This window comes from Schistocerca cancellata, chromosome 1 (assembly GCF_023864275.1).
Source record: "Schistocerca cancellata isolate TAMUIC-IGC-003103 chromosome 1, iqSchCanc2.1, whole genome shotgun sequence".
Lineage (NCBI taxonomy): Eukaryota > Metazoa > Arthropoda > Insecta > Orthoptera > Acrididae > Schistocerca > Schistocerca cancellata.
Window position 1 is genome coordinate 501,081,757 of NC_064626.1, and position 10,865 is coordinate 501,092,621.

General features: G+C 45.7%; 1 non-coding gene across 1 annotated transcript; it reads left to right on the forward strand.

Annotated features, from left to right (window-relative positions):
- Window positions 1–8,618: 8,618 nt before the first annotated feature.
- Trnat-ugu (transfer RNA threonine (anticodon UGU)) lies at window positions 8,619–8,693 on the forward strand. The gene has a single exon. It is a non-coding gene; the product is annotated as a tRNA-Thr (tRNA).
- The last annotated feature ends 2,172 nt before the right edge of the window (window positions 8,694–10,865 follow it).

Here is a 10,865-nt window from a genome sequence, read left to right on the forward strand (position 1 = left end):
CAGTATCTATCTTACCCCTAGTGAGACAAGCCTCTACATCCTTACATTTGTCCTCTAGCCATCCCTGCTTAGCCATTTTGCATTTCCTGTCGATTTCATTTTTGAGACGTTTGTATTCCTTTTCGCCTGCTTCATTTACTGCATTTTTATATTTTCTCCTTTCATCAATTAAATTCAATATTTCTTCTGTTACCCAAGGATTTCTATTAGCCCGCGTCTTTTTACCTACTTGATCCTCTGCTGCCTTCACTACTTCATCCCTCAGAGTTACCCATTCTTCTTCTACTGTATTTCTTTCCCCCATTCCTGTCAATTGTTCCCTAATGCTCTCCCTGAAACTCTCTACAACCTCTGGTTCTTTCAGTTTATCCAGGTCCCATCTCCTTAAATTCCCACCTTTTTGCAGTTTCTTCAGTTTCAATCTGCAGTTCATAACCAATAGATTGTGGTCAGAATCTACATCTGCCCCAGGAAATGTCTTACAAATTAAAACCTGGTTCCTAAATCTCTGTCTTACCATTATAGAATCTATCTGAAACCTGTCAGTATCTCCAGGGTTCTTCCATGTATACAGCCTCCTTTCATGATTCTTAAAAAACCACCCTATTGGTAAATGAAATCGTTCGACTCACTCTCCAACTGTGGAGAAGGAAGTTCTGAAGCCACCTGTAACAGTGTTCTCGGCAAAGAAAAACGGACCATACACCTTTTCCCATGAAACTGCACAAAACACATTAAATTTTGGAGACTTTTTCTCATGTTGTGCAACTTCATGTGTTGTTCCGTAACCAATATTCTAAGATTCTGACGGTTCACCTTTCCATTGAAATGGAATGTTGCCTCGTCACTAAACACCTAGCGTGGAAGAAGACTGTCCTCCTCCGTCTTGCTAAGAACGAAATTACAGAAATCCACACGTTGTTGTTTGTCACCTTCACGAATACCTTGCAGTAGCTGAATTTTTTATGGTTTCACGTGTAAACGTCGACGTAACACACGGCGGACGGACATTGGGGGCATGTTCAGCTGTCGAGCGGTACGGCAAACAGATTTCTGCGGACTCCTTGTGAAACTATGCCGGATGCGTAGGACGTCTGTGTCAGATAGCCGGGGATGACTCGGTGATTTGCCTTTACACAAACAACTTGTTTCTTGGAATTGTTCATGCCATCCTCTAATGCTCTGTGCTGTAGGAGGATCCACACCATACATAGGACGAAAGTCGTGCTGAACAGTTATTACTGACCCGCACGGCGCAAAACGTAGAACACAAAACGTTTTCTGTTGTCCCGACACCATTTTTAATAGAAATGAAGTAGGCGCCCACTCCTGCTACCTGGCGGGAACCATGGAAAATCGAGAGTTTGCTCTTTCCGAAAGTACGTTGTTCATGCACGTATTTCAAATAACGTAATAGTTGTAGTATTCTTAAATTCTTTTTGATACACCCTGTACTATGACTTTTTATTATGCAGTGGTGGTTCAGCTGTGTTCCACAGTCAAGATTAATGATAGAACCGTTCTGAAGTAGAATCTCGAATCTTTTCGCTGTCTCTTCCGGACACAGCTCATACTGAGCAACAGGAAAGTTCGGGCAGGACAACCAGCACAACACAAACGCGGCAGTGGAACTAAATCGTACCTCTACGTGTCCGTCATCCGTCCCCAGTTCGCCCAAGGACGCCTATTCCTTTTGCTGCAGAACGTAATCACAGCAGTAGCTAACCGTTTCTCTGTGGACGAAGATTCGTGGTTATTTGGTGATTACACATTCACCAGAGCAACTGCAGTTCTATTTGAACAATACAGCTATGTAGCTGAACGTCAATACTTAAACTGTGAAGCCGAATGAACCAACACCTACATACCTACAGGGTATGGAAAAAAGGAAACAGCTGTCCCGGCAACACAACGTTGGGCATCCCCCAGTGCCATCCAATTCTGGCCACTTTAGTGAAGTGTTTTCACAACCCTAACTGACACCGCTCTTACACGAAGATGCCCAAGAAACGACGTGAGGACCATTGCAGAAACGGCGGAATGCACTTCTCCTTTGTCCAGAACATATGTCAGTGCTACGGTTCGTCGCAGCTTGGTGAAACAGCCGTAAAAAGTTCTGCTTCCGGCCTCTGGGAGAGTGTGCCGTGGCCCAAATTTTTAGAAATTTTGTTTTAAGTTTTTATGAGACCAAACTGCTGAGGTCATCGGTCCCCTAGGCTTACAGACTACTTAACCTAACTTAAACTAACTTACGCTAAGGACAACACACACACCAACGCCCGAGGGAGGACTCGATCCTCCGACGGCGAGAGCCGCGCGAACCGTGGCAAGGCGCATAGGACCGCGCGGCTACCCGGCGCGGCTGCTGTGGCTCACTACGGGCTCGCCGCTTCCCGTGTCCAGACGACTCTCCGTGGCTCAGGCCGTGTGCAATCGAGAGGCTCCGTCTGCTCTGTCGATGCCTGCTCTGGTGATCCGCCATGTTTCACAAACTGGTAGCAATCAACCTCGGCCGACACAGCCGTGGCTATCCGACAAAACAAGCGCTCAATTCCACCGCCTCTAATAACGTCGTGCACCTAGCTACCACTGAATTCCGTATGACAACCACTATCGACCCTCTTTAATAGTATCAGTGACCATAGGGTCTTCCTCGACTAATGAAACAGAGCGGGGTGCGCAGTGGTTACCACACTGGACTCGCATTCGGGAGAACGACGGTTCAAACCCGTCGCCGGCCATTCTCATTTAGGTTTTCCGTTTCAGGCAAATGCCGGAATGGTTCTTTTGAAAGGACACGGCCGATTTCCTTCCGAATCCTTCCCTAATCCAAGCTTGTGCTCCGTCTCTAATAACCTCGTTGTCGACGGGACGTTAAACACTAACCTCCTCCTGCTCCTCGACTAATTGAAAGCACCCTAATTGCATGTACCCGCTCAACTGAATAAATAAAGTGGAGAAGAGAATAGAACTAATGGGCGATAAATTCCCAAAGATTCAATTTCGAAATCACATTCTAACTGTCTGAATAATAATCAGATGTGCTATGCGACATTCCTGTCACGCCAACTTTTTCAACCCACACTGCGATACTAGCTTGGTGAACAACGATGCCGTGGATTACTTTCAAGGAAACTTGCACGGGATGCATCTAGAACGCTGTAACATATACTCTTTGGTTTTATAGACTATATGTGACTCTGATCAGTATCTTAGAAAGAATAACAAACCAGCTGCGTAGTTTGTGAAGAAAGAATTCTCGTTTCGCCACATTTTCATCTGCCACAGTTGTCAGAATTGCAACTTATGATGCAGTTCTCGTAGTGAATGATGAGAACGTAAGGGACGATAAAGGTATTAGAGAGAATGGTCTTTAAGATAGGAAATTTCACTCAAGATATCTTGAGAAAAATAGATTTACAGCGCCTCTCTGCAGGAAAAAGTCATTTTAAGGCTTGGCAAAGGAAAGAAGGCAGAAAAGAAAAAACCAGAAGCCTTTATAAGGGAAATACGACGCTGAGTACAAATCTGGGGCCTTCAAAAGTGATGAGACAAGAAAAAACGTTAGGTTGGACATTAAACTGCATTTCATGAAAATTATGTTTTATGAAGTTTACATACCTTTTTCTGGGAATCTGTTAAGGCTACAGTTATGAAATTTGGTGCACTTGTTTCTACAAACCCAATAAATTTTGCCTCAAGAGTAAATTTTGAAATTCTGAGGGTAAGCTGAAATTTGGGGCATAGTGCTTGTGTAAGTAGGCTGTTTAGGTTTTTATGTTTGTAACGCCACGTAGCGCTCTATATGAAAATCACTGACTGTGCTGTATGAAGTCTGTGGCTGGTTTGCATTGTTGGAATATTCGCTATTCTAGTGTTGGGCATTTGTATGTGAACAGAGCGGAGCGTTGCGCAGTTGGACGTGAGCCGCCAGCAGTGATGGGTGTGGGGGGAGAGATAGCAGAATTTTAAGAGCGGACGATCTGGACGTGTGTCCGCCAGAAAGAGTAAATTTGTAATACTGGATATCATGAACTGATATATATATATATACTCCTGGAAATGGAAAAAAGAACACATTGACACCGGTGTGTCAGACCCACCATACTTATTCCGGACACTGCGAGAGGGCTGTACAAGCAATGATCACACGCACGGCACAGCGGACACACCAGGAACCGCGGTGTTGGCCGTCGAATGGCGCTAGCTGCGCAGCATTTGTGCACCGCCGCCGTCAGTGTCAGCCAGTTTGCCGTGGCATACGGAGCTCCATCGCAGTCTTTAACACTGGTAGCATGCCGCGACAGCGTGGACGTGAACCGTATGTGCAGTTGACGGACTTTGAGCGAGGGTATAGTGGGCATGCGGGAGGCCGGGTGGACGTACCGCCGAATTGCTCAACACGTGGGGCGTCAGGTCTCCACAGTACATCGATGTTGTCGCCAGTGGTCGGCGGAAGGTGCACGTGCCCGTCGACCTGGGACCGGACCGCAGCGACGCACGGATGCACGCCAAGACCGTAGGATCCTACGCAGTGCCGTAGGGGACCGCACCGCCACTTCCCAGCAAATTAGGGACACTGTTGCTCCTGGGGTATCGGCGAGGACCATTCGCAACCGTCTCCATGAAGCTGGGCTACGGTCCCGCACACCGTTAGGCCGTCTTCCGCTCACGCCCCAACATCGTGCAGCCCGCCTCCAGTGGTGTCGCGACAGGCGTGAATGGAGGGACGAATGGAGACGTGTCGTCTTCAGCGATGAGAGTCGCTTCTGCCTTGGTGCCAATGATGGTCGTATGCGTGTTTGGCGCCGTGCAGGTGAGCGCCACAATCAGGACTGCATACGACCGAGGCACACAGGGCCAACATCCGGCATCATGGTGTGGGGAGCGATCTCCTACACTGGCCGTACACCACTGGTGATCGTCGAGGGGACACTGAATAGTGCACGGTACATCCAAACCGTCATCGAACCCATCGTTCTACCATTCCTAGACCGGCAAGGGAACTTACTGTTCCAACAGGACAATGCACGTCCGCATGTATCCCGTGCCACCCAACGTGCTCTAGAAGGTGTAAGTCAACTACCCTGGCGAGCAAGATCTCCGGATCTGTCCCCCATTGAGCATGTTTGGGACTGGATGAAGCGTCGTCTCACGCGGTCTGCACGTCCAGCACGAACGCTGGTCCAACTGAGGCGCCAGGTGGAAATGGCATGGCAAGCCGTTCCACAGGACCACATCCAGCATCTCTACGATCGTCTCCATGGGAGAATAGCAGCCTGCATTGCTGCGAAAGGTGGATATACACTGTACTAGTGCCGACATTGTGCATGCTCTGTTGCCTGTGTCTATGTGCCTGTGGTTCTGTCAGTGTGATCATGTGATGTATCTGACCACAGGAATGTGTCAATAAAGTTTCCCCTTCCTGGGACAATGAATTCACGGTGTTCTTATTTCAATTTCCAGGAGTGTATATGTTCTCGACAAAGGAGAAGTGCATTCCGCCGTTTCTGCAATGGTCCTCACGTCGTATATATTTGAACATTATTAAGGTAAATACATTGTTTGCTCTCTACCAAAATCTTAAGTATGTCTATCAATAGTTAGTGCCTTTTATTTAGTTGGCAGTATTGGCACTCGCTGTATTGCAGTAGTTCGAATAACGAAGATTTTTGTGAGGTAAGTGATTCATGAAAGGTATAGGTTATTGTTAGTAAGGGCCATTCTTTTGTAGGGATTTCTGAAAGTCAGATTGCGTTGCGCTAAAAGTATTGTGTGTCAGTTTTAATCAGAATAAGTAAAGAGCGAAATGTCTGAGTACGTTCAGTTCTGCTCAGCTGTTTCAAAATCAAATAACGTAGAGGTTTTCCAGCACAGTAATCCATTAATTTTTCTAGGGGGATGTTTCACTTGGAATTCTGCATGAATTTCATATTATACTTCCAAAAAAAATTATTAAAATTCTCGAATTCAAAATATACATAAACGTCATGGGAGAAGCTTACTGTAAACAAAGAGATTAAACAGAGAAAATTTTGTAGAAATCTCTTTAACAGTTCCTGAGAAGAAGGTGCATATATTACTTTCTGAAAATAAAATACATAAAAAGTTAAAATACACGTAATCCAAAGAAAGGGCACGGCCGATTTTCTTCCCCATCTTTCCCTGCTATGAGCTAATGATGCGTCTCTAATGACGTTGCTCTCGACGAGACGTTGAATCCTAATCTTCCTCCCTTCCTTCCTTCCACACAAGCCCACACAGAGGCCCTGTGTCGGTGGTAGTGACACTGCCTCTTCTTGCTTTTAGGTCGTTAACCACGGAATGCAGCAGCTTGTAGACCAGAGCTGTGCACGAAGGCCGACCGCGGTGGCGTGTCCTCGTGGCACGCCGATATCGGCTTCCCACGTGCACACACTGTTTGCCGGTGTACTTGCAAGCAGGCAGCGACTGTCCCCCGATTGATTAACCGCACGCCACCCGCGGCCCTCCCACCCCCCCCCCCCCCCAACCCGCAGCCCCATCCCCCTTTCCACGGACCGACCAGTCACTCAAACATCGCCAAACACAGCTGCCAATTCCCCTCGAGGCGTGTCGTGTAACGAACCAAGGAGCGAGCCAACTCCAGTCATCTACATCTACATTTATACTCCGAAAGCCACCCAACGGTGTGTGGCGGAGGGCACTTTACGTGCCACTATCATTACCTCCCTTTCCTTTTCCAGTGGCGTATGGTTCGCGGGAAGAACGGCTGCCGGAAAGCCTCCGTGAGCGCTCGAATCTCTCTAATTTTACATTCGTGATCTCCTCGAGAGGTATAAGTAGGGGAAAGCAATATATTCGATACTTCATCCAGAAACGCACCCTCTCGAAACCTGGACAGCCAGCTATACCGCGATGCAAAGTGTCTCTCTTGCAGAGTCTGCCACTTGAGTTTGCTAAACATCTCCGTAACGCTATCACTCTTACCAAATAACCCTGTGACGAAATGCGCCGCTCTTCTTTGGATCTTCTCTATCTCCTCCGTCAATCCGACCTGGTACGGATCCTACACTAATGAGCAATACTCAAGTATAGGTCGAACGAGTGTTTTGTAAGCCACCTCCGTCGGCCGCGGTGGTCTCGCGGTTCTAGGCGTGCAGTCCGGAAGCGCGCGACTGCTACGGTCGCAGGTTCGAATCCTGCCTCGGGCATGGATGTGTGTGATGTCCTTAGGTTAGTTAGGTTTAAGTAGTTCTGAGTTCTAGGGGACTGATGACCACAGCTGTTAAGTCCCATAGTGCTCAGACCCATTTGAACCATTTTTTTAAGCCACCTCCTTTGTTGATGGACTACATTTTCTAAGGACTCTCCCAATGAATCTCAACCTGGCACCCGCCTTACCAACAACTAATTTTATACGATCATTCCACTTCAAATCGTTCTGTACGCATACTCCCAGATATTTTGCAGAAGTAACTGCTACCAGTGTTTGTTCCGTTATCATATAATCATACAATAAAGGATCCTTCTTTCTATGTATTCGCAATACATTATATTTGTCTATGTTAAGGGTCAGTTGCCACTCCCTGCACCAAGTGCCTATCCGCTGCAGATCTTCCTGGGTTTCACTGCAGTTTCCTAATGCAGCAACTTCTCTGTATACTACAGCATCATCCGCGAAAAGCCGCATGGAAATTCCGACACTATCTACTAGGTCATTTATATATATTGTGAAAAGCAATGAAATGGTTCAAATGGCTCTGAGCACTATGGGACTCAACTGCCGAGGTCATTAGTCCCCTAGAACTTAGAACTAGTTAAACCTAACTAACCTAAGGACATCACAAACATCCATGCCCGAGGCAGGATTCGAACCTGCGACCGTAGCGGTCTTGCGGTTCCAGACTGCAGCGCCTTTAACCGCACGGCCACTTCGGCCGGCGAAAAGCAATAGTCCCATAACACTCCCCTGTGGCACGCCAGAGGTTACTTTAACGTCTGTAGACGTCTCTCCATTCATAACAACATGCTGTGTTCTGTTTGCTAAACACTCTTCAATCCAGCCACACAGCTGGTCTGATATTCCGTACGCTCTTACTTTGTTTATCAGGCGACAGTGCGGAACTGTATCGAACGCCTTCCTTACCCACGTTGTAAGGGGTTCATTAGGGGTTCATTACTATTCGCTAGCGCACTTGAGCAGATGTAATTTCGATGGATTTCTCACTCGCTGCCTGCGGTATGGAATATCTGTGCTACAATAGAATCGCAGGTCAGAGCAGTGTTGGCAGTAAGTCGAGTGCAGTAGTTCGCAGAGAGCAGTCGTGTTTTGTATCTCGCACGGAGCACTTGAGTTATGGATTTCGGACAGGGTAGTGCAGCGGTTGACCTGTGTTGGGCCGGTCGTGCAGAACGATGGAGGTGCCTGAGTGATGTAGAAAAAAAAATTATTGTTCTTTGTTGCGAAGCCCATATGTTAATTGCCACATGAAATGATAATTAAATGGACACCTTTGCTGCAAACAGGCGTTGATGTACTTCATTGGGGACATGTTGAAAATGTGTGCCCCGACCGTAATGTGGATCTCACGGGGAGCGTGCAAGGGGTAAGTCCCTGCAGACGCACTATCCTCTGTGCCTGCGGTGGCTCAGATGGATAGAGCGTCTGCCATGTAAGCAGGAGATCCCGGGTTCGAGACCCGGTCGGGGCACACATTTTCAACATGTCCCCAATGAAGTACATCAACGCCTGTTTGCAGCTAGGGTGTCCATTTAATTATCATTTCATTTCTAGCAAAGCAGCATGGTCCTCCAGTGTAACTGTTCTTTCGGGGACAGCTACTAGCGTTATATATAGTTAATTGCCACAACTGATTTAACCACAATTGTAATGTTAAAGTCCCGTTTAATTCCTTCCAGAAATGTTTCAATAATAAGTTTTGTTCTGAAGAAAACTTTTGCCAGTCATTATCTGAGATTAAAGATTTTTTTACGAATTTTTCCTGGGCGTACTCATGTTGATTAAGCAAAAGAAAATCAGTGGCCAGCATTGCACTGGGCTGTGCCAAAAAATTCTTATGGGAGCAGATATATAGATTGCGTTATCCGGCGACATCATTGTGAGGTAAGAATTTTTCAGTTTATTCAGGATGATTTCACAGCGCTGCTGACGTCAAAACCTATTAATCTCGATATGCAGTCAGTCTTTAATGGAAAGTCACATTAAAACTTGAAATTTTATTATTGGAAAGAAATTTTTCTATTGGGAACTTAAACGAGATTTTTTCTGTTGGGAGATTACAACGCTACTCTTACATATAATTGCGGTACAGACAAATATATTGAGGAAAGGCTTTCTAATTATTAAATTTATATTCGATATTGAAATAATTCTAGTTTTCATAAAAGATTTTCTCGCTACGGCCAGTTTGCATTTCATACCACGTTTACTTCTGCCGTCGTCAGTCACTTTGGTACCCAAATACCGAAGTTCCGCTACGACTTCTAGTGTGTCAGTTTGAAATCCCTTAATTTTTGAAATTCCCTTAACATCACTGGCTTAATGTGACTACATTCAGTTAACCATTATTTACTTTTACCGTTGTTCATTTTATATCCTCTTTTCAGGGCATTATTAACATTTATCTCAAATTCCAAGTCCTATTGCTATCTCTGACAGATTTATAATATCACCGATAAATTTTTATTTCTTTTCCTTGCGTTTTGGTTTCCTTCCCAAATTTCTTTTTCGTTTCCTTTACTTGCTTCCTTTGAGGATGCTCATTGAACAAACTGAGTAACACTGAATATATACTACAACCCAGTTTCACTCTGTTCTTTAATTCTGCTTCAATTTCAGGTCATCCGACTCTTGTCGCTGTACTCTGGTTTCGGAACAAGTTTTACATGACCTTTCACTCAATGAATTTTACCTCTTATGACTTCAAAATTTAAAAAATACACTCTAATCACGTTTATCAGAATCTTTATCTAAAACTACAAATGCTGTAGGTTTGCCTTTCTTTATCCTATTTCCGAAAATAAGTCACCGGGTCATTATTACCTCTTATGGTACTACATTTCTATGAAACCCACACCGATCCTCTTCCAGACTGGTTTCTGTCAGTCGTTACATTCTTCTGCAGGTAAGTCGCGTTACCATTTTGCAACCATTATTTATAAAACTATCAGCACCAATCTTCTTTGGTGTTGTAATTATTACATGATTCTTGAAGTGAGAAGGTATTCCGCTTGCTGTCGATATTCCGTGTGTCTCATCCACAGAGGTGACAAAAATCACGGGGTAGGGACATGCACATGTACAGATGGAGGTAGTGTCGCATGCACGAAGAACACTACTGGCCATTAAAATTGCTACACCACGAAGATGACGTGCTACAGACGCGAAATTTAACCGACAGGAAGAAGATGCTGTGATATGCAAATGATTAGCTTTTCAGAGCATTCACACAAGGTTGGCGCCGGTGGCGACACCTTTTACAACGTGCTGACATGAGGAAAATTTCCAACCGATTTCTCATACACAAACAGCAGTTCACCGGCGTTGCCTGGTGAAACGTTGTTGTGATGCCTCGTGTAAGGAGGAGAAACACATACCATCACATTTCCGGCTTTGATAAAGGTCGGATTGTAGCCTGTCGCGATTGCGGTTTATAGTATCGCGACATTGCTGCTCGCGTTGGTCGAGATACAATGACTGTTAGCAGAATATGGGATCGGTGGGTTCAGGATGGTAATAGGGAACGCCGTGCAGAATCTCAACGGCCTCGTATCTCCAGCAGTCGAGATGACAGGCATCTTATCCGCATGGCTGTAACGGATCGTGCAGCCACGTCTCGATCCCTGAGTCAACAGATGGGGAC